The sequence below is a fragment of the Peromyscus maniculatus genome, chromosome X, assembly GCF_049852395.1.
Source record: "Peromyscus maniculatus bairdii isolate BWxNUB_F1_BW_parent chromosome X, HU_Pman_BW_mat_3.1, whole genome shotgun sequence".
Classification (NCBI taxonomy): domain Eukaryota; kingdom Metazoa; phylum Chordata; class Mammalia; order Rodentia; family Cricetidae; genus Peromyscus; species Peromyscus maniculatus.
The window spans coordinates 141,364,094-141,385,012 of record NC_134875.1 but is presented as its reverse complement, the minus strand read 5'-3'; the positions used below and the strand labels follow the sequence as shown (position 1 = coordinate 141,385,012).

Here is a 20,919-nt window from a genome sequence, read left to right as displayed (position 1 = left end):
CAGGCACTAAATTAGATGTTGTGGGACAACAGTGGGTGGGTTTATAGTCTTTAATTTTGCTATTCACAACAAAACAGACATGACAAAGATTTCCCTTCAGTAGAAACTCTCTCTGGAAATACGGTCCTTTCCGGTAGTCTCAGAAGTAAGACAAAGCTTTAAAAGAGTTATAGACAGCTATTAGTGTAGCTCTTCGATACAAGCAACAGAAGTGGACTCTGTGTGATTTAGGCAGCAAAACAATTCATTAAAGATGCTAAGTAGCTTCCCCATCCAGTAGGCTGGCTAAAGGAGCAGGTTCGCAGTGTTGTTTGCAGGAACAACACAGAACTGGTCTGATGAGGAGCCACTGCAGCACCTTGGGAGCACTGGAGCAGGGACAGCAGAAAGACTAACTCCGGATCTTTCCATAGAGTGACTTGATTCGGTTTTGTTTCAGAACGCTACCTTTGGAGGAGATTGAAAGAGGCACTTTTATTGAAAGTGAGAGATGGGTTCTGCCACCTTCCAAGAATCATGATGGGAAAGTCCCCAACCAGAGGAAATAGGTTTAAATGAACACCCAGAAATGAGTAGTACATGACCTTTGCATGGGCTGTTTTGTGTCATGTGGACTAAATTCTCCATTGCTAACTCATTTTAGGAGAACAGAGGACAGCAGAAGGAGCAGAATCTGAGCTGAGGGAACTGATAAAAGAGACAAAAGTTCTGTTTCCCCCCTCCCCCAAGGTTTTAATATTCTGCTGCAGGATTGGAGGAAACTAGAAATGTGTAAAGAGCTAGCTAGGAAGTGATACTGGCCCTGTATAAGCCAGAGCAAACTACAGTGTTTGAATTCAGGTTAAAGCCTGCATGATGATTTGGGGGGATCTGTGGACGGATGAATAGTAGTGGTGTGGGGGAAGCAGATTTTTGGAGTGCTTTTTATTTTTCTCATCAAGTTATTGTCTTTGATCCCTCGATGAACTACATATGAACATAACAGGGATGAATTCAGGTACCACTGTATCTTTTCTACCGAGTCTACAGGAATTTTACTCAGTATCCTTTAAAAAATGATTACATCTATTTATTTTAGTGTGTGTGTGTGTGTGTGTTGCCCATGTGCACATGCCACTGTATGCATATAGAAGTCAGAGGACAACATGTGGGAGTTGTTTCTCTATATTGTATGAGTCCCAGAGAGAACTCTGGCCATCAGGCTTGGAGGAAAATGCCTTTGAGCACTGCCCCCCACTCAGTATTCTAGTACCCTGAGTACTACTAAGTAGCAAATGCTGCTTCTCATCTCTCAACAGAAGACAGAAAAGGCTAGGGTAGCAATCAGAGTGCTGTTACGAAAACTGGAGTTGCTCTATAAGCAATCACAAGACAGCTATTTTCTTGCATATGGTAAGGAACTTGGGTCCCTCTAAAGTACAAAGTATAATCAGAAAGTAAGACAAGTGCAGTAAAGTGAACGACCCAAATTACTTTTTCATACAGGCATTATTTAGGAAAACTATCCCCATATACTACTGGGTAGATGGAATAAGCCCCCACTTTCTTCCAGAAGAGAAGGCAAGAACAAAGCCCTTTAGAGATTCTGATTTTTGAGCTTTGCTCAAAAGTGAGGAATTTAGTACCTAACCTGTCTGAGAGTGAAGGAGCTGGGAAGTGAATCTGAGTGGGGAGACGGGCTCCCCTACCTACAGCCCTGTGAGTTCCTGTGTAGCACCCTTAAACCAAACAATCCGCAAGTAGGGAAGCCAGGGGCAGGTGTGTAAAGCAGAGGATGCTGCGTCTGCTCTCATCTACTGCTCCATCTTCTTCTTGCTGCTTTGCTCCTGTTGTGATCACGTGTTTAGGGAAAGGGCTTATATTGGGGTGATGGTGGAATTTTAAATAGTCAAGGAGAAGTACTGAAAGACTCATTCTCCTTGTTAGTGGTTAGTTTAGACATGAGTATGTGATTTAGTTCTGAGACCTGAGAAGAAGTCTCTTGGGGAACTTTTGGGAAAGTTCTTTCTCAGTAATAAAAAGAAATGTACAGGAAGAGCCTCCCCTTATACTGGCACTGTTGTAGTTACCTTGCAATCAGAATGCTGTCAAGCTGAGAAATCAGGTGAAAGAAGAGGAGGAGGAGGAGGAGGAGGAAGAAAAGCCTCCTATGCCTTCGTGGTACCAGTCGACACTGATTCAATCCTGAAAGCATACAGGAATTTTTTTTTCCATTTCTAAAAGATGACCAATCTCTTTCCTTCTTTCTCTTTAAGTGAGGTGTGTGTGTGTGTGTGTGTATACATAATGTGGTAGTAGATTATAAGAGCTTAAATTGTGACATACCCATTGTAGGAAGAAGCCCTTGAGGACATGCAAAGACTGAAAACAAGAAGATTCACTGGTCCTTCAAAGTAATGGAGACTAGCTACTGAATATAGTAGCATATCTGTTCAGTGGCCTGAGACCTGCCAGGCTAATGCATCATGAGGAATAGTGACATGAGATACATTAATTTGTACCAGAGAACTAAATTTAGAACCACAGAAAAGAGCGAAATCTCAAGTTCATCTAGTTCATGAATGGAACATTACCTTACTTGTATCTTAGAACTTGTCATAGGAGCATCTGTTAATGCATGAGAAAACAATCGTTCTGCTTTATACCAACTGAAACGATAGGCCTTTCATCAAATCTTATTATAAAAATCAATAGTGATATTGTTATTAAAATTATATTGCTGAACCGGATTATAGGGTAGTCACCCAAATATAGAACATGCATATGCTTATTATAAATAGATTGTCATCCAAATTACAAAATTAAAATATGTTCTGAATAATTGAGAATATTTTTGTTGTTTCTTTGTTTTATGTGAGTCTTGATATGTAGCCCAGGCTGGCCTTGAACTCACAATCTCTCTTTTTTTTTTTTTTTAGATGTCTGAGAAGCTTTAATCATGTTAAAGCAGGAGCAGGCCAAGTCTCTAACTATAGGCAGATGGTGACTCCATGGAGGAGTAATGTGGGCAAATGTCACTATGAAAGACATGACAGTGCCACTACCTAACTATCCCATTGATATAGTTTCAGCAAAGGTGGAATGAACAGATAAAGATGCAAAGAAACTACGACCGACCTCAGGGCCTGTGGGAGCATATCAGGAATGCAAGGGAAATGCCATCTCTTGGTGGGGCTTTCAGTTACACAGCTGAAGTTTCCTCAGAACTCTTCAGATCTCTGGCTATGTGGCAAGACCTGCAGGATACACAGCACAATAATGATGGGTCTGATGACACAAACCTGTGATCCCAACTGCTAGGGAGGCTGAGGCAGGAGGATTGCCATGAGTTTGAGACAAGCTTGGGCTACAGAATGAAACGTTGTCTTAACACACAAATAAACAAAACCCCAGAAAAGCCAGGTGTGGTGGTACATGCCCTTAATTCCAGCTTGTGGGAGGCAGAGGCAGTTCCATGTCTCTGAGTTTTCTCTCTGTCTGGAGTGGAGGAATAGGTTTAATTTCTCTGCCGACTAAAGACTTAAACAGCAGGAAAGAAGTGTGTTGCTAGAAATTTTGGAGAGTCCCAACAGAGTTGTTATACCTGGGAATTTGAGGGCCCCTTTTGGGGTTTTCAGTCTCATTAGTAAAAGAATTTACTAGGCATGGTGGTATATGCCTTTAATCCCAGAACTCAGGCAGAGACAGGAAGATCTCCATCAGTTTAAGGTCGATCTAGTCTACCTCACAAATAACAGAAGCCAGGAACTCACAATCTTTTTGTCTCTAACTCCTGAATGATGAGATTATTTATTTTATGTGTACGGGTGTTTTGTCTGCATATATGCATGCCTGGTGTCCTCGGAGGCCAAAAGAAGGTGTTAGATCCCCTGGGACTGGAGTTACAGATAGTTTTGAGCTACCATATGGGTACTGGAAATTGAACCTAGGTCCTCTACAAGAACAGCCAGTGCTCTTAGCTGCTGAGCCATCTCTCCTGCCCCATGAATGTTTTTAAATCTCCAGAATGCCATGAACCTTAATTTAAAAACACTGAGTCAGAAGAGTCTCAAAAGAGATTATTAATTATTAATAGGAGAAGAAATAATATTAAAACCATTTAGTTAGACTTCCCTTGTTTTGGAGAGTCTTTCTATATAGTCCACCGGCTTAGAACTTATAATTCTCCTGTCTCGGCCTTCAAAGGGCTGGTATTATATGTGTGTGTTACTATATTTGCCTTTAGATTTACTGTTTTGCAATCAGACTGCAACCCACAGAACCAGGGAGGCTACATAGGGGACGGGGGGGGGGGGGCCCCCCGGGGACGACACGGGACACCCTAGGATGACTGTGGCTTATGATAAGTTTTGGGTTTACTCAATCACTGGGCAAGCTTCAGTGAAACATTTCACAATTAGGATAAGAATTTGTACTGTATCAAGCTGATAATAAAAAAATAAAATAAAAAATAAATAAAGATAATAAAAAATATATACAGAAAAAAAGATTTACTGTATTTATTTATTTTGAGACAGAGTCTCTCTACTAGCCCTGGCTGTCCTGGAACTCACTTTGTAAACCAGGCCGGCCTTGAACTCACAGAGATCCCCCTGCCTCTGCCTCCCTCCTGAGTACTAGGATTAAAGGCGTGCGCCACCACATGCTGTATGCCTCCGTTTTTTAAAATTTTATTTTTGAATGAACAGGTGAGGGTTCCATGTAGACTTCATCTTATATTTTATTGTGTTATGTTTTGTTATTATCTTTTGGAAGCCTGTTCTTTTCTAACAAGAGACAGAAAATGAGTGGATCCAGAGAGGAGGAGAGGTTCAGAGGATCTGGGAGGAGTAGAAGGAAGGAAAACTATAATCAGGATATATATTGTATGAGAAAATGATCTATTTTCAATAAAATAAAAAAGGGAAAAAATAAAAATTGATTTTGTTTTTGTTTTTGAGACAAGATCTCACTATGTTGCCTTGGCTGTCTCGGAACTTGCTATGTAGACCAGACTGGCCTCGAACCCATAGTGATCTGATTGCTTTTGCCTTTTGAGAGCTGGAGCTAAAGGTTTGTGCCAGGGCCTGCACTGGTGTGCCCAGACCTAGAGGGGCCTCGAGCTGAAAGAAGTGGACACATGCCTCCATCCTGAACCCAGAAGCTATTTCCAGTTGATTACCACTTGCAAATGAAAATTGTTCCCTTGATTAGAATGGAGCATCCCTCTTTATCTTCTGATTAGTTTTAGTTTGCAGTCTGTTTGGTCAGCTATTAGGTTGGTGATACTTGCTTGACTCCTGGGGTTGGGGAGTGATAGGGAGGGCAATAGCAGGATACAAGGGATCTGATAGGGGAGAGTAAGAAAAGAGAGGGGGAAGGGAGGTAAATACAGAAGGAGGAGGAATGTAGATAAAATAACAAGGATTTCTGAAAGAGCTATAAGGAATCATGCTTTTCACTATTTGTCTAAAAATGAAAACCTGTAATACACAAAACAAATCTTTACAAACTCAAAAAGACTGAAATCACTCTTTGTATCTTATCTGACCACAATGCAATATAAGTTTAATTTTAAGTTTAAATTGACAGCCTAAAGGAGAACAAAACAAACAAACAAACAAAAACCATGTAGTAAATAGGCAAACTCATTGAGATTAAAAAAACTCATTACTGAATGATGAATAGGTCAAAGAAGAAATCAAGAATGAAAATTTGAGCTGGGTGGTGGTGGTGGTGGTGGTGGTGGTGGTGGTGGTGGTGGCGGTGGCAGCAGCACTCGCTTTTAATCCCAGCACTCAGGAGGCAGAGGCAGGCGGATCTCTGTGAGTTCGAGGCCAGTTTGGGCTACCAAGTGAGCTCCAGGAAAGGTGCAAAGCTACACAGAGAAACTCTGTCTTGAAAAACCAAAAAAGAAAGAAAGAAAATTTAAGACTTCCTGGGACTAAATGGAAATGAAGACACAACACAAAAAGCCATCTGGGATACATTGAAAGCGGTCCTGTGAGGGAAATTTATAGCACTAAGTGCCTACATTAAACAATCAGAAGGAGCACAAATAAATGACATCATGATGCAAATCAAGAAGTTGGAAATAAACAAGAACAAACAAAACCCAAATCCAGTAGGTGGCAAGAAATAATTTTTTAAAAAGCACAGCAGAGATTAATTAATAGAAATAACAAAAACAATCCAAAGAACCTGTGGCTCTAGAACTGGTTCTTTGAGATCTGCCTTCCAAGTGCTGGGATTAAGGCGTGCACCACTGAGCCTGCACTGTTGGCAGGAATCTGGGTCTATGTTCATCATGGACATTGACCTATAACTTTCTTATTTATTGTTGTGTCTTCTTTTACATTTATTGATTTGGAGGTGTGGCTTATTCTTTCTCCAAGGTCCTAAAAGTACATCATTAAGTCATTTCTTTTAGATCTTTCTAAATTTTTGATATAGACACAGAGCTAGGAACTTCCCTCTTAGGACTTTTCATTGCATCTCATAAGTTTGTAGGAAGAATGTAGGAGAGTTTGGAGCTGTGGGTTCAAGAAGTCCTGGAATGCTAGCATGAGAGCATAGTAGGCCATTCTGCTGTAAATTCGGAAGACCAGAGGAAAGGCAGACAGTAGAGGTTTGGCTCATGAAATTTCAGAGAACAACTGTCCAAAGTTTCTTCGGCAATAGGATCTTACCTTCAAGTTCTAGGAGGCACCCAAGGACAATTGCAGTAACCCATACTCTTTGGAGGATCTCTTGGACTCCTGTGACCACCAACTCAAAGGGAGCCTCTGTTTGGCCCTTAGGTTTTTGTTAGATAGTCAATGGCTCTTGCAGGGAGCATTATTCTGTGTGTGGCTTAACTTCATATAAACTAAATGTAAATATAGTTTACGTGTGTGTGTGTGTGTGTGTGTGTGTGTGTGTATTACATGCATTATAAGCTCCCAAATATCATGTTTCCCTGTGGCTTTATTGAGCATCTTTAGTGTTATTTACTTCTCTTTCTCCCCTCTCTCACTTACTTTATTACCCTTCTTCACCTCTCCCCAGTGACAACCCCCCCCCATTATTCTTCTTGCCAACTTCATAGCCTCTGTCTCCCACTAACCCCTTTTCTAGAGTTCATGCTCCCCTTACCCGATAGTCCCCTTCTTCTTTCCTGGTTTCTTTGGCTACTTCAGGTTATATACTCCTCTCTAAAGATTTGGAGCTAGAATCCACAAGTAAGCAAGAACATGTGGCTTTTGTCTCTCTGGATCTGTGTTACCCCACTCAGGATAATACTTTCCAGTTCCATGCATTTACCTGCAAACTGCACTTCTCTTCACAACTGAATAGAATTCCATTATGCATATGTACCATGTTTTCTTTATCTGTTTTTCAGTCAGGACTTTTGTTGTTACTATTTGTTAGCTGTTTTGGCTGAGCAAGTAACTGTGAAGTAGAATACTGAATCCTTTGGGCATATGCCAAGGATTGCTACAGCTGGGTTTATGGTGTATCTACTTTCAACTTCTTGAGGTTTTTCCACACTGATTTCACATCACACTATATTTGGCCCCAAAATTTTTCATGTATTGTTGAAGCTGACCTCTGGAATACAGTGGGCGAGGACTCTTCTTTCTTAATATTGTTTGTGTCTTCCCTCTATTTTTTAAAAAAGATACTTTTTTTTTAACATTTGAACACAAACTTTAAGCAGTCAGTTTTCATTTTCTAGAGGGTGTATTTATTTATTTATTTATTTATATTTAGTATGTATGAAAGTGTGTGCTTGTATATGTGTGTGGGAACGCATGTGTGCTGGTGGACGTACCTGTGCATACACAGTCCAGAGGAGGACGTAGGCGTCCTGTCCTGTCACTCTCCACCTGATTCCCTTGAGGCAGTCAGCAAGCTCCAGCCACCTTCCTGTCTCTGCCCTGGATCCCCTCCCCGTGGGGTTACAGGTATCTAGTTGAGATCCTCATCCACCTACTTGCCTGGTTTGTTAAAAAAGATATTTTTTAGATTTATTATTATTATTATTATTATTATTATTATTATTGTGGCATTTTCAAGACAGGATGTTGTTGGATTTTCTTTTACTCTAGCCCCACATTGGAACGTCAAAATGTTGTTTTACTCCTTCACTCTTTTGGGAGCTTGCCACCCAGCTCCCAGATAAATCACACACAGAGGTTTGGCTTGTTTCTAGCCAATTTTCTTGACTTTAAATTAACCCAGCTACCTTTTGCCTCTGGGCTTTTTCCTTTTTCTTGCTTCTGTATATCTTACTTCCACTCTTACTCCATGGCTGGCTGTGTGGCTGTGTGGCCAGCTGTGTGGCTGTCTGTCTGTCCCCTATCATCCTCCTCCTTCTCTTGTTCCTTCTTCTTCCTCCTAGAGTTCTTCTATTTATTCGCCTATCCTTTCTCCTGACTCGCTTTGTCCATTCAGTTCTTTATTAGACCATCAGGTGTTTTAGACAGACAAAGTAACACAGCTTCACAGAGTTAAACAAATGCAACCTAAAAGAATGCAGCACATCTTTGCATCATTAAACAAATGTTCCACAGCATAAACAAATATAACACATCTTAAGCTGGGCAGTGGTGGCACATGCCTTTAATCCCAGCACTCGGGAGGCAGAGGCAGGAGGATCTCTGTGAGTTCGAGGCCAGCCTGGTCTACAAAGTGAGTTCCAAGAAAGGCGCAAAGCTACACAGAGAAACCCTGTCTCGAAAAACCAAAAAATAAAAACAAAACAAAAAAACCCATATCTTAAAATAATATTCTACAACAACAGGGTTTCTCTGTGTAACAACCCTGCCTATCCTAGAACTCTCTTTGTTGATCAGGCTAGCCTTGAACTCACAGAGATCTCTGCCTGCCTCTGCTTCCAGAGTTCTGGGATTAAAGGCATGCACCACCACTTAGATTTTATTTTACATATATATATTTATATATATATGTGTGTGTGTGTGTGTGTGTGTGTGTGTGTGTGTGTGTGTGTCTGTGTATGCCAAGTCTGTATGTGTGTGCCTTCAGGTATCATAACAAGGTTTCAATTCCTTGAAGCTGGAGTTATAGGTACTTGTGAGCTGCCTGACATGGCTGCAGAAAATTGAACTTGGGTCTTCTGGAATAACAGCAAGTGCTCCCCCCCCCCCCCCCGCCCCAGACAGGGTTTCTTTGTGTAGTTTTTTGGTGCCTGTCCTGGATCTCACTCTGTAGACCATGCCGGCCTCGAAAACACAGAGATCTGTCTGGCTCTGCCTCCCAAGTTCTGGGATTAAAGGCATGTGCCACCACTGCCCGGCACCTCCATTATTTTTATTTCTTCACCGGAGATTTTATTTTATTTATATTTTAGCCAATAACTACTTACTACTTGTCTTACTTTATTTACACTTTCCTTATCATTTTGCCATTTTTGTTTTTTAGCTTCTTTTGTTGCTAGTAATTGAACTCAGGGCAGTGGTTACACACTACTACCAAGCAAAACTTCCATCATGACATTAAGTTAAAATTTAAGTTTATTGACCAAGTTATAAACCAAATGGACCTAACAGATATTTACAGAGCATTTCACTGAAACACAAAAGAATATACCTTCTTCTCTGCATCTTATGGTTCTTTCTCCAAAATTGACCACACACTTGGACACAAAGCAAGTCTCAACAGATACAAGAAAATTGAAATAACTCACTGTATCCTATCAGATCATCATGGATTAAAGCTGGGTATCAACAACACCAGAAACAACAGAACGCTTACATGCTAATGGAAATTGAACAACTCTCTAATGAATGAAAAATGGGTCCAGACAGACGTTCAGAAAAAAATTAAAGACTTTCTAGAAGAGAATGTAAATGAATACACAACACACCCAAATTTATGTGACACAGTTAAAGTAGTTGGAAGGCAAGTTCATAGCACTAAGTGCTTGCAAAAAAACCTGGAGCAATTGGAGCAATTCTATACTAGTTCCTTAACAGCACACCTGAACCCTCTAGAACGAAAATAAGCAATCACATCCAAGAGGAGCAGATGGCAGGGAATGATCAAACTGAGGGCTGAAATCAATAAAACAGAAACAAAGAGAACAATACAAAGAATCAATGAAATAAAGAGTTGGTTCTTTGAGAAATCAACAAGATAAACAAACCTTCATCCAAATGTGGAGAGAGAATATCCAAATTAACAAAATCAGAAATGAAAATGGGGACATAACAGCAGACACTGAGGAAATCCAGAGAATCATAAGAACATGCTTTAAAAACGTCTACTCCAATAAATTGGAAAATCTAAAAGAAATAGATAATTTTCTCAACAAGTACCACTTGCCAAAGATAAATCAAGATCAGATAAACAATTTAAATAGAACTATAACCTCTAGTGAAATAGAAGTAGTCATTAAAAGTCCCCCAACTGGGCCCCCAGGCAGGGGGATCAGGATCTGTCCCTGGTGCATGAGCAGGCTTTTTGGAGCCCAGTGCTTAAGGTATGACACCTTGGGCAGCCTTGGTGTAGGGAGGAGGGGCTTGGACCTGCCTCAACTGAATGTACCAGGCTCTGCTGACTCCCCATGGGAGACCTTGACTTGGAGGAGGTGGGAATTAGGGGTGAGTTGGGGGGAACCTGGGGGGGAAGGCTGGGGGTGGGAGGATGGAGGAGAGAGGAGAGGGGGATCTATGGTTGGTATGTAAAATGAATAGAGAATTTCTTAATAATAAAAATAAATAAATACAAGTCCCCCAACCAAGAAAAGCCGAGGGCTAGATGATTTTAGTGCAGAAGTCAATCAGGCTTTCAAAAAAGAGTTAACGCCTATACTCTTCAAATTATTCCATAAAATTGAAACAGAAGGAACATTGCCAAATTCATTTTATGAGGCTACAGTCACCCTGATCCCAAACCACCTAAAGATTCAACAAAGAAAGAGAATAACAAATCAATTTTCCTTGTGAACATAGATGCAAAATACTCAGTAATATGGCTTATAATAAACTGGATTCTGGAGAGATGGCTCAGAGGTTAAGAGCACTGGGTGCTTTTCTAGAGGTCCTGAGTTCAATTCCTAGCAACCATATGGTGACTCACAACCATCTGTAATGAGTTCTGGTAGCCATGGATACATACATAATAAATAAATTTAAAAAATACTCAGTAAGATACTTGCAAACTGAATCCATAAACACATCAAAAAGGTTGTCTACCATTATTAAGTAGGTTCCATCCCAGAGATGAGGGATTGTTAATTATACAAAAATCAATAAATGTAATCCACCATATAAACAAACTGAAAGAAAAAAACCCACATTATCATCTCATTAGATGCAGAAAAGGCCGTTGACAAAATCCAAAACCCCTTCATGAACTAATTTCATGAAGAGATTAGGGATACAATGGACACACTTAAACATAATAAAGGTAGTTTATAGCAAGTACATAGCAAACAAATTAAATGGAGAGACACTCAAAGCAATTCCACTAAAAATCAGGAACAAGACAAAGTTGTCCACTCTCTTCATGACTATTCAATATACTTGAAGTCTTAGCTAGAGCAATAAGACAACTGAAGGAAACCAAGGGGACACAAATTGTAAAGGAAGAAGTCAAAATATCTTTTTGTTTGTTTGTTTGTTTTTCAAGACAGAGTTTCTCTGTGTAGCATTGGAGCCTGTCCTGGAACTCACTCTGTAGCCCAGACTGGCCTCAAACTCACAGAGATCCGCATGCCTCTGCCTCCAGAATGCTGGGATTAAAGACGTGTGCCACCACCACCTGGCTCCCATCAACTTCTTTAAAGCTGTTTCTTCACGTTCATGTGCCTCTTCAACTTAAGGGATACTCTGGAAGACTAGTTCATCTTTCATTTTTTTTTTTAGCTGAGGATCAAACCCAGAGCCTTGTGCTTGCTAGGCAAGCACTCTATCACTGAGCTAAATCCCCAACCCATCAAAATATCTTTATTTGCAGATGATATGATAGAACACACAAGTGACTCCAAAAATTCCACTGGGGAGCTCCTGCAGCTGATAAATACTTTCAGCAAAGTAACTGGATAGAAAATTAACTCACAAAATTCAGTAGCCCTCCTATATACAACTGACAAATGGACTGAGACAAAAATCAGGTAAACGACACCTTTTAAAATAGCTTCAAATAAGATAAAATATCTTGGGGTAACTCTAACAAAGCAAGCAAAAAACTTGTATGCTAAAAATTTCAAGTGTTTGGAGAAAGAAATGGAAGAAGATATCAGAAGATGAAAAGATCTCTCATGCTCTTGGATTGGTAAACTTAACATAGTAAAAAGATCCATCCTACCAAAAGCAACCTACAGATTAAATGAAATCACCAACAAATTTTCAACACAATACTTCACAGATCTTGGAAGGATAATCTACAGCTTCATATGGAAACAAAACAATTGCAATTGCAATTTCTGCAATTTTTTCATTATTAATTATTTAAATTCAATAATTGCATTTTCTGTCTATTGTGGTAGGATGGAATATACTTTGGGTATATGCCCAAGAGTGGTATAGCTGGTATTCATTCCAGAATAATGAAAATAATCCTGAATAATCAAAGAACTTCTGGATGTATTACTATCCTCGGTTGCAAGTTGTACTATAGAGCTATAGTAATAAAAATAGCATGGTATTGGCAAAAAAGACATGTCTATCAATGGAATCAAATTTAAGACCCAAACATAAATCCACATATCTATGAACATCTGACTTCCTTCAAAGAAGGTAGAAATACACTGGAAAAAAGACAGCATCTTCAACAAATGGTGCTGGTCCAAATGGACAACTGCATGCAGAAGAATGCAAATAGATCCATATCTATCACTCTGCACAAATTTCAAGTCCAAATGGATCAAAGACCTCAACATAAAGCCAGATACAGTGAACCTGATAGAAGAGAAAGTGGGGGGGGGTAGCCTTGAGCTCATTGGCACAGGGAAAAAAAACATAAGCGCAGGCACCAAGATCAATAATTAATAAATGGGACTGTATAAAACAGAGACATTTCTGTAAGGCAAAGAACACTGTCATTCAGACAAAGTGGCAGCCTACGGAATGGGAGAAGTTTTTTTTCAACTCTGTATCTGATAGAGGACTAATATCCAAAATATACAACAAACTCAAGTAACTAGACATAAAAAATCCAATTAAAAATGGGGTACAAATCTAAACAGAGAATTCTCAATAGAGGAGACCCAAATGGCTGAGAAACACTTAAAGAATGTTCAACATCCTTAGCCATCAGTAAAGTGCAAATCAAAACTACTTTGTGATTCCGTCTTATACCTGTTAGAATGGCTAAGATCAATAACACAAGTGACAGTTCATGCTTGGGAGGATATGAAGCAAGGGGAACACTCCTCCATTACTGGCAGGAGTGCAAATTTGTGCAGTCACTATGGAAATCAGTATGGTAGTTCCTTAGAAATTTGGGAATTGATCTACCTCAAGACCCAACTATACCATTCTTGGGCATATACCCAAAGGATATTCCATCCTACCACAAGAACACTTGCTCAACTATGTTTATTGCTACTCTATTCACAATAGACAGAAATTGCAAGCAACCTAGATTTTCCTCAACAGAAGGAAGAATGGACAAAGAAAATATGGTTCATTTACACAATGAAATATTACTCAGCTCTTAAAAAATGACATAGTAAAATTTGCAGAAAAATGGATGGAACTAGAAAAAAATCATTCTGAGTGAGGTAACCCAGACCAAGAAAGATAAATATGGCATGTATTCACTTATATGTGGATATTAGCCATTAAATAAATGATAACAAGCTACAATCCATAGTCCCAGAGAGGTCAGGTATAGAGGAAAGACTGGGGTAGACACATCGATCTCCCCAGAAGGGGTAAATAGAATTCAAGGGTGGATGAGAGATGAGTGGGGGACAGAAATGGAAGGATCAAGTGGTGAATTGGGAAGGGAGATAGGATTGAAAGAGGGAATGCAGGGAAAGACAGCTAGAATTGAGGGGTGTTTGAGGTGTGGTATGGAAACATATTACAGTGGAAACTTCCTAAAGTATATGAAGGTGATCCTAATGAAGTCTCCAAATAATGAGGGAGATGGAGTCCCAGCTGCCCATCTCTTGTCACCAAATGAAGCTTCCAGTACCAGGACTGAGTTATATCCAATTGAGTTGTTGGCCAAAGGGGTCCCATGGAAATCCCCAAACAACCCAGGTGGTTGCCAAAATAATAAGTTGCTCTCCACAAACAAACAGCAAGGCCCCATTGCTGAAGACAACACCCACACAATTCATTGAACGTGGAGTTGTCAAGATGGTCCCTACATAGAAACCTTCACCCCCATCTTCTAGTGTCTTTGGTACAGGAAGGTACTCTGCAGCATACCAAAAGAGAAACATAAACACCAACCCATCCACAAACCTCTGATTTACAATCTGTCCTGTCTCCAACATGTGCTAGGCTAATGATAACTTATCTTTTTTTCTAGTAGTTTCATAGTTTTGGGTCATATACTTGGTCTTTTAGTCTACTTTGAGTTGATTTTCATATACAGTAAAAAGTTGGGGATCTAGTCTCATAATTTTTTTTGAAACAGGGTTTCTCTGTGTAGCCCTGGCTGTTGCTCTGTAGCCCAGGCTGGCCTCAAACTCACAGAGATCCACCAGCCTCTGCCTCCGGAGTGCTGGAATTAAAGGCGAGTGCCACCACTGCCCAGCTCTTTTTTTTTTTTTTAAAATAAAGGGTCTCACCAGCCAACAGAATGGGAAAAGATCTTCACCAACCCCACATCTGACAGAGGATTGATCTCCACAGTATATAAAAGAACTCAAGAAACTAGACATCAAAATACTGAACAGTCCCATTAAAAAATGGGCTAAAGATCTAAACAGAGAATTCACAAAACAAGAATCACAAATGGCTGAAAGACATTTAAAGAAATGCTAAACATCCTTAATCATCAGAGAAATGCAAATCAAAACGACTCTGAGGTACCACCTTACACCTGTCAGAATGGCTACGATCAAAAACACCAGTGACAGTCAATGTTGGAGAGGATGTGAAGCAAAGGGAACACTCCTCCACTGTTGGTGGGAATATAAATTTGTACAACCACTGTGGAAATCAGTATGGCGATTTATCAGAAAATTAGGAATCGAACTACCTCAAGACCCAGCCATCCCACTCTTGGGCATATACCCAAGGAATGCTGATTCATACCATAAAGATACATGCTCAGCTATGTTCATAGCAGCACTGTTCGTAATAGCCAGAACCTGGAAACAACCTAGATGCCCGTCAACAGAAGAATGGATGAAAAAATTGTGGTACATATATACACAATGGAGTACTACTCAGCAGAGAAAAACAACGAAAGCATGAGATTTGCAGGCAAATGGATGGAACTAGAAAAAATCATCCTGAGTGAGGTAACCCAAACCCAGAAAGACAGTCATGGTATGTACTCACTCATAAGTGGATTCTAGATATAAAATAAAGAACAATCAGACCACACATACACAAAAAAAAGAAATAAAAAATAATGGGACTGGAAAGATGGCTCAGTGGCTAAGAACATACACTGTTATTACAGATGGCCTGTTTGGTTTCCAGCACCTGTATTGGACAGCTCATCACTACCTGTAATCAAGCTCAAGTGGATCTAAAACCCTTGACTTCCACAGGTAGAAGGTACACGTACCACACACACACATATATATAATACATCAATATAACACATGTATATGTGTGTATATATTATATTATATATGTATATTTAGAACATTATAAATAAATAAACAAATACTTCTTAAAAAAAAAGAATGGGTCTCACTATGTAGCTATGGCTGGTCTCAAACTCACCATGTGACTCAGATGGCCTTGAATTCAGAGATCTTCCTACTCTGCTCTTGAGTACTGGGCTTAAAGATATGCACCTTTATGTCCAATGAATGCCCAGTGACTAGCCTTACATTTTTATGTGAATATCTAATATTTTAGCACAGTTATTGAAGAGAGTGGCCTCTCCTTGGTGAATGTTACATTAAAATCATTTTCCTCATACATTTTAAATTAAAATAGAATTCCATCACTTTCACCCTTTTTCTCTCCTCCTTCTAGTCCTTCCCAGGTACCCTCTCTCCAACCCCTTTCATGTCCTGCCCCACTCTCAAATTGACAGTCTCTTTTGCTTTGATTATTATTGATGCAGACACACATGCACAAACATAAATATAACCTGCTGAGTCAATTTTTGTTGTCCTTGTGTATCTGGTTTCAGGGCTGACCGTTTAGTATTAGATAATCAATTAGGGTGCTCATCCCTACAAGAGGTTAATTTTCCCTCTCCCAGCAGGCATTAGTTGTCTATAGTTCTTTGTTTAGGGGTGGGACACCCTCTCCTGGTGAAATTTTCCCTCTTAGTTGTTAGCATGTTTATTGATATCAATATCGTTCCAGTCTGGTTTATGTGGTCATTTCTTTTTTGTTTTGTTTGGTTTGAGACAAAGTCTCTCTATGTAGCCCTGGCTGTCCTGGAACTATGTAGTCCAGGCTGGCCTTGAACTCACAGAGTTCCATCAATACAGCCATTTCTAGGAGAGACTATTTGACAGCTTTCTTCCTAGTATTCTGGCCCTTACAATCCTTTTGCCTCTTTGATGTTCACTGAGCCATAGATGCTGGAGCTGTGATGTATAAGTATTCATTGGGGGCTAGGCTCCCAATGATCCTTTGATCTTCGTATTGTGTCCAGGGTAAATATTAAATAATAGGATTCTTTGAAGATTTAGCAAACAACTTTAGCATTCTTTGAACCTTGTTCCTCCTTCTCCTTTCTGTATTGATCTCCCTCCCCGCTCCATAGCTAGAATCCTCTTCCCTGTTTTTCAATTTCACACTTCATATCACCTGTACTCCCTTCTCAAGCTCCCCCACAATTCCTACCTGTGGTCCCTTTATGCTTTCCTGTTTTATGTGGTTATTCATATGGTATACTCACATACGAATATTTGGATCTAGGAACTGCAGATGAGAGAGAACATTTGGCATTTGTCTCTAAGGGTCTGGGTTACCTCACTCAATAGAATATTTCCAAGGTCCATCTATATACATATCGATTTCATAATTTCATCCATTTGTCAGTTGAATACATTTAAGTTTTTTTCCATCTTTTGGCTATTGTTAATAGAGTAGCAATGAACATGGCTGAACAAGTAAATGTGTAGTAAGATAGTGAGTCCTTTGGGTATATGCTAATGAATGATATATCTAGGTCACAAAGTAAATCTACTTTGAGCATTTTGAGACTTCTCCACAATGATTTCCAGTAGTTTGGTCCTGAAATTTTACATGTATTGTTATAGCTGACCTCTGGGGCAATGGCTAAGGATACTTGATTCTTAATACTTCCTTCTTGGCAGCAGGAATCTTTACCAACTGAACCATCTAGATGGCCAATGAATGGTCTTTTTGATATGTCCTTTAATTCACTTTCCAATTTTTTTGTTGCAAATTTTTGCGTCTGTCTTCGTTAAGGAGATCTGTTCATATTTTCCTGTTTTGTTTCATTGTATCTGGTTTGGGTATCAGGGCAATATTAGCTTTGTAAAAAGAGGCCCCTAGAGCCTTCTCCACCAGATCCATCCCCACACTCCTAGGCCTAGCTCCAACACTGTTCTCTTAGATGAGTTCCCCCCCCCCCCCAGCATTAAGCCTCCCAGTGCCATGCTTACAGTCCTAGGCCTACCTCTGGATGGAAAGCTCATTCACCAGGTTTGCCTAGTGAGTGCCCCGAGCCACACTCATCAGCATCATCTCCACACCCCAGGCCGAGCTCCAGGCACGTAGTTTCTCCACTGGTGCAGCTTGAAGCAGACTAGACTCTCACATCCAACACAAAACCAGTGAAAGGAATCCACATGTCCAGGTCACACTGCAAATGCACAAACAATATGAAAATTCAAGAAATTATGTCCGCTTCTCTCAGCACTTACTAGTTCTATAGAAACGTTCTCTAATGGAAATTACCTAGATGAATCGATTCCACAGAGACACAGACTTAGAAGAACAATCATAAACTTTATCAAAGAATTCCAAGAGTTTAAAGACAACACAAACACTTCATAAACTTAAAGAGGATAATAATACATAGCTAAGTGAAGTCCAAGAAAATGTAAATATATGGTTGAATAAAATGATGTGGACCATTTAGGGTTTGAAATCAGAATTTGGTAATGAGATAGAAATATTGAAGAAAACTCAAGCTGAAATAAAGACAAGTGAAAAACTTAACTCAGCCAGGCGGTGGTGGCACACACCTTTAATCCCAGCACTTGGGAGGCAGAGGCAGGCCGATCTCTGTGAGTTCGAGGCCAGCCTGGTCTACAGAGCAAGATCCAGGAAAGGCACAAAGCTACACAGAGAAACCCTGTCTCGAAAAACCAAAAAAAAAAAAAAAAAAAAAAAAAAAAAAAAAAAAAGAAAAGAAAAGAAAAAGAAAGTACATATATTAGTCAGGGCTCTCTAAAGATCTGTTAGAATGTGTGAACAGGCATATATGTGGGATTTAGTAGAGTGCCTTACAGGCTGTGGTCCAGCTTGTCCAACAGTGGCTGTTTCCTAGAGGAAAGGCCAAGAATTTGCTAGTTCTTTAAATTCTCAAGGCTAGATGTCTCAGCAGCCCCAATCTGGTGCTGGAGTGGTGGAGAATTCCCAGAGCACTGAGTCAAGCCTGTGTCACAATCTTGAAGAAGTAGATTTTAATTCTAGGGAAGGAATGTCTTGGCAGCAAGATGGATGAACTTGCCAGCAAGAGTGAGGGCAAGCAGGCAAAAAGCAAAAGCTTCCCTCTTCCATGCCACAGAAGGTGTGGCCCAAATTTGGGGTGCATCTTCCAACTGCAAATGATCCAATCAAGAAATTGTCTCACAAGCATGCTCAGCTGCTTGGGTTTTAGTTGATTCCAGGTATAGTCAAGTTGACAACCAAGGTTAATCATCACAAGTCAATCTATTGTCAGCTTGACATACAATCACATCTTATGTCATGCTTAATTTCCAAATAAAAACAATAATAGGTCATAATTCTGTCTAACATGATATAACTCCCCATGTACAACCACAAATGCACTACATATTTTAGAATGGATGGCAATGTTCCTTGAGGAGTGCTTAGTCTTTTAGCATCTAATAACAATATGATGACCATTGATATTATCTCAGATGTATTATACAATGTGATAAAGAAATAGGGGAAAGAAAACACAAATATCTGCTTAATATATGTACAAAAATATTCTTAACAAAATAGGACAGAAACACTCATGCCAGTTACAATCCAGGCTCATCCAGGCTCTCAACAAACATGAGGACGTGGTTCATGTTTATGACAATATCGAATAACCAGACTGTGCCTGTCTCCAGGCTCTTTCCTAGGTTTCACGAGCTTGTGCAGCAATTTCGGAGACTGAAACAGATGGACACCTATCAGAGACCTGATGCCATGGCTTACAGCCTTAAGAAAAAGGGACTTTTAGCTTGGTTGGTATCACAGGGCCACCTGGGATACAAGGTGAGACTAGCCAGCTGGTCTGACTCTGATCCCAGGTTACTGGCCCTTGTCAAGATTCTAAGTGTCTTGTACTATAGAGTGGAAATTGATCATCAATAATAACAGTAGTGATTGATTATTCTTGAAAAAAAAACATTCTTAACAAAATAGGACAGAAATACTCATACCAATTACAATCCTCACGCCTACAACTGGTCATGTGACCTTAGCTGGTATTTATAATTACCTTCTTCTACTCCCATTCTGAACTTCCTCCACCCTTAGCAAGCACCTCAGTAGTTCTTGGTTCTTTCCTTTAGGAGTGACCCATACCTTCATTCCTGAAGGGTCTGTGTCCTTTGTCATCCTGCCTTGATTAGGGTGTTTTAGTTTCCTGTTGACTTTAATCACAGGGCATAGTAGCACCAAGAGACACACTAAAAGATCTCCTGCAGCCCAGACATAATCTTTCTTACCTCCATGTGGAGAAGCAATCTAATTTCCCCCTGGTAGTCTGGGGGGATCAATCACCCCTCCTAACACTGTCACTTCATTCTTAAGGGCATCAGAAGCCCTAAGTGGGGAAGTCTGAGTCAATGGAATGTTTGCCTGTCTCCTAGCAGGAATGCGCCTTACTCTCCCATCCCCCACCCCCATCTGGAACTAATACTTCTAGGCTAACAGAACTTAAAGGCACAGGAACAAAAAGCAAAGACTTTCCAAGTGGGTCACTAGGGGTGATAGAGAATGGAATCATTCCTATTTCTACCCCTTGATTCCTGGACCCACAAATCCTGACTATGGACACTGAATCAAAGCATACACTGCCTGTCTTAGCCCTCCAGGCTGCTGCCATCTAATTGGAACTGTACCTGTGTCTTCAAAAGGACATTCCATCTTTCCTATCAAGCCAGGCGCTGTAGGATGGTGGGGAATATAGTAAGATAAGTAGATTCCATGAACATTGGCCCACTGTTGTGCTTCTCTGGCTGTGAAGTGAGTTCTTGATCAGAGATAATGCTGTGTGGAATACTATGATGGTGAATGAGGCATTTTGTAAGTTCATGGATGGTAATTTTGGCAGAAGCACCAGGAAAGACAAATCCATAACCAGGAAGGACAAACCATTGCTCTTTCCATGAAGAAAGTGGTCCAATGTAGTCAACCTTCCACCAGGCTGCTGACTGGTCACCACTGGGAATGGTGCCATATGAGGGGCTCAGTGTTGGTCTCTGCTGCTGGCAGATCAGACATTCAGCAGGAGCTGTAGCCAGGTCAGCCTTGACAAGTGGAAGTCCATGGCCACTTTATTCATGAGCCCATTGAGCAATGACAGAGATGTCTGTGGAAAGAGGGTGACTGTCCACAGAATGGGTCATCCTATCTACTT

General features: G+C 40.3%; 1 protein-coding gene across 2 annotated transcripts in view; it reads right to left on the bottom strand.

Annotated features, from left to right (window-relative positions):
- The window catches only part of Huwe1 (HECT, UBA and WWE domain containing E3 ubiquitin protein ligase 1), a 195,775-nt gene extending 175,679 nt beyond the window's left edge, over positions 1-20,096 (bottom strand). The window contains exons 1-2 of one of the 2 annotated variants that reach the window (XM_076562377.1): positions 19,863-20,096; positions 17,728-17,913 (exon numbers count right to left, since the gene is read on the bottom strand). The gene's annotated coding sequence lies outside the window, so the exon portion shown is untranslated. The remainder of the gene's footprint in view (positions 1-17,727; positions 17,914-19,862) is intronic. The other variant, XM_076562359.1, reaches the window with a different exon arrangement.
- Positions 20,097-20,919: the final 823 nt, after the last annotated feature.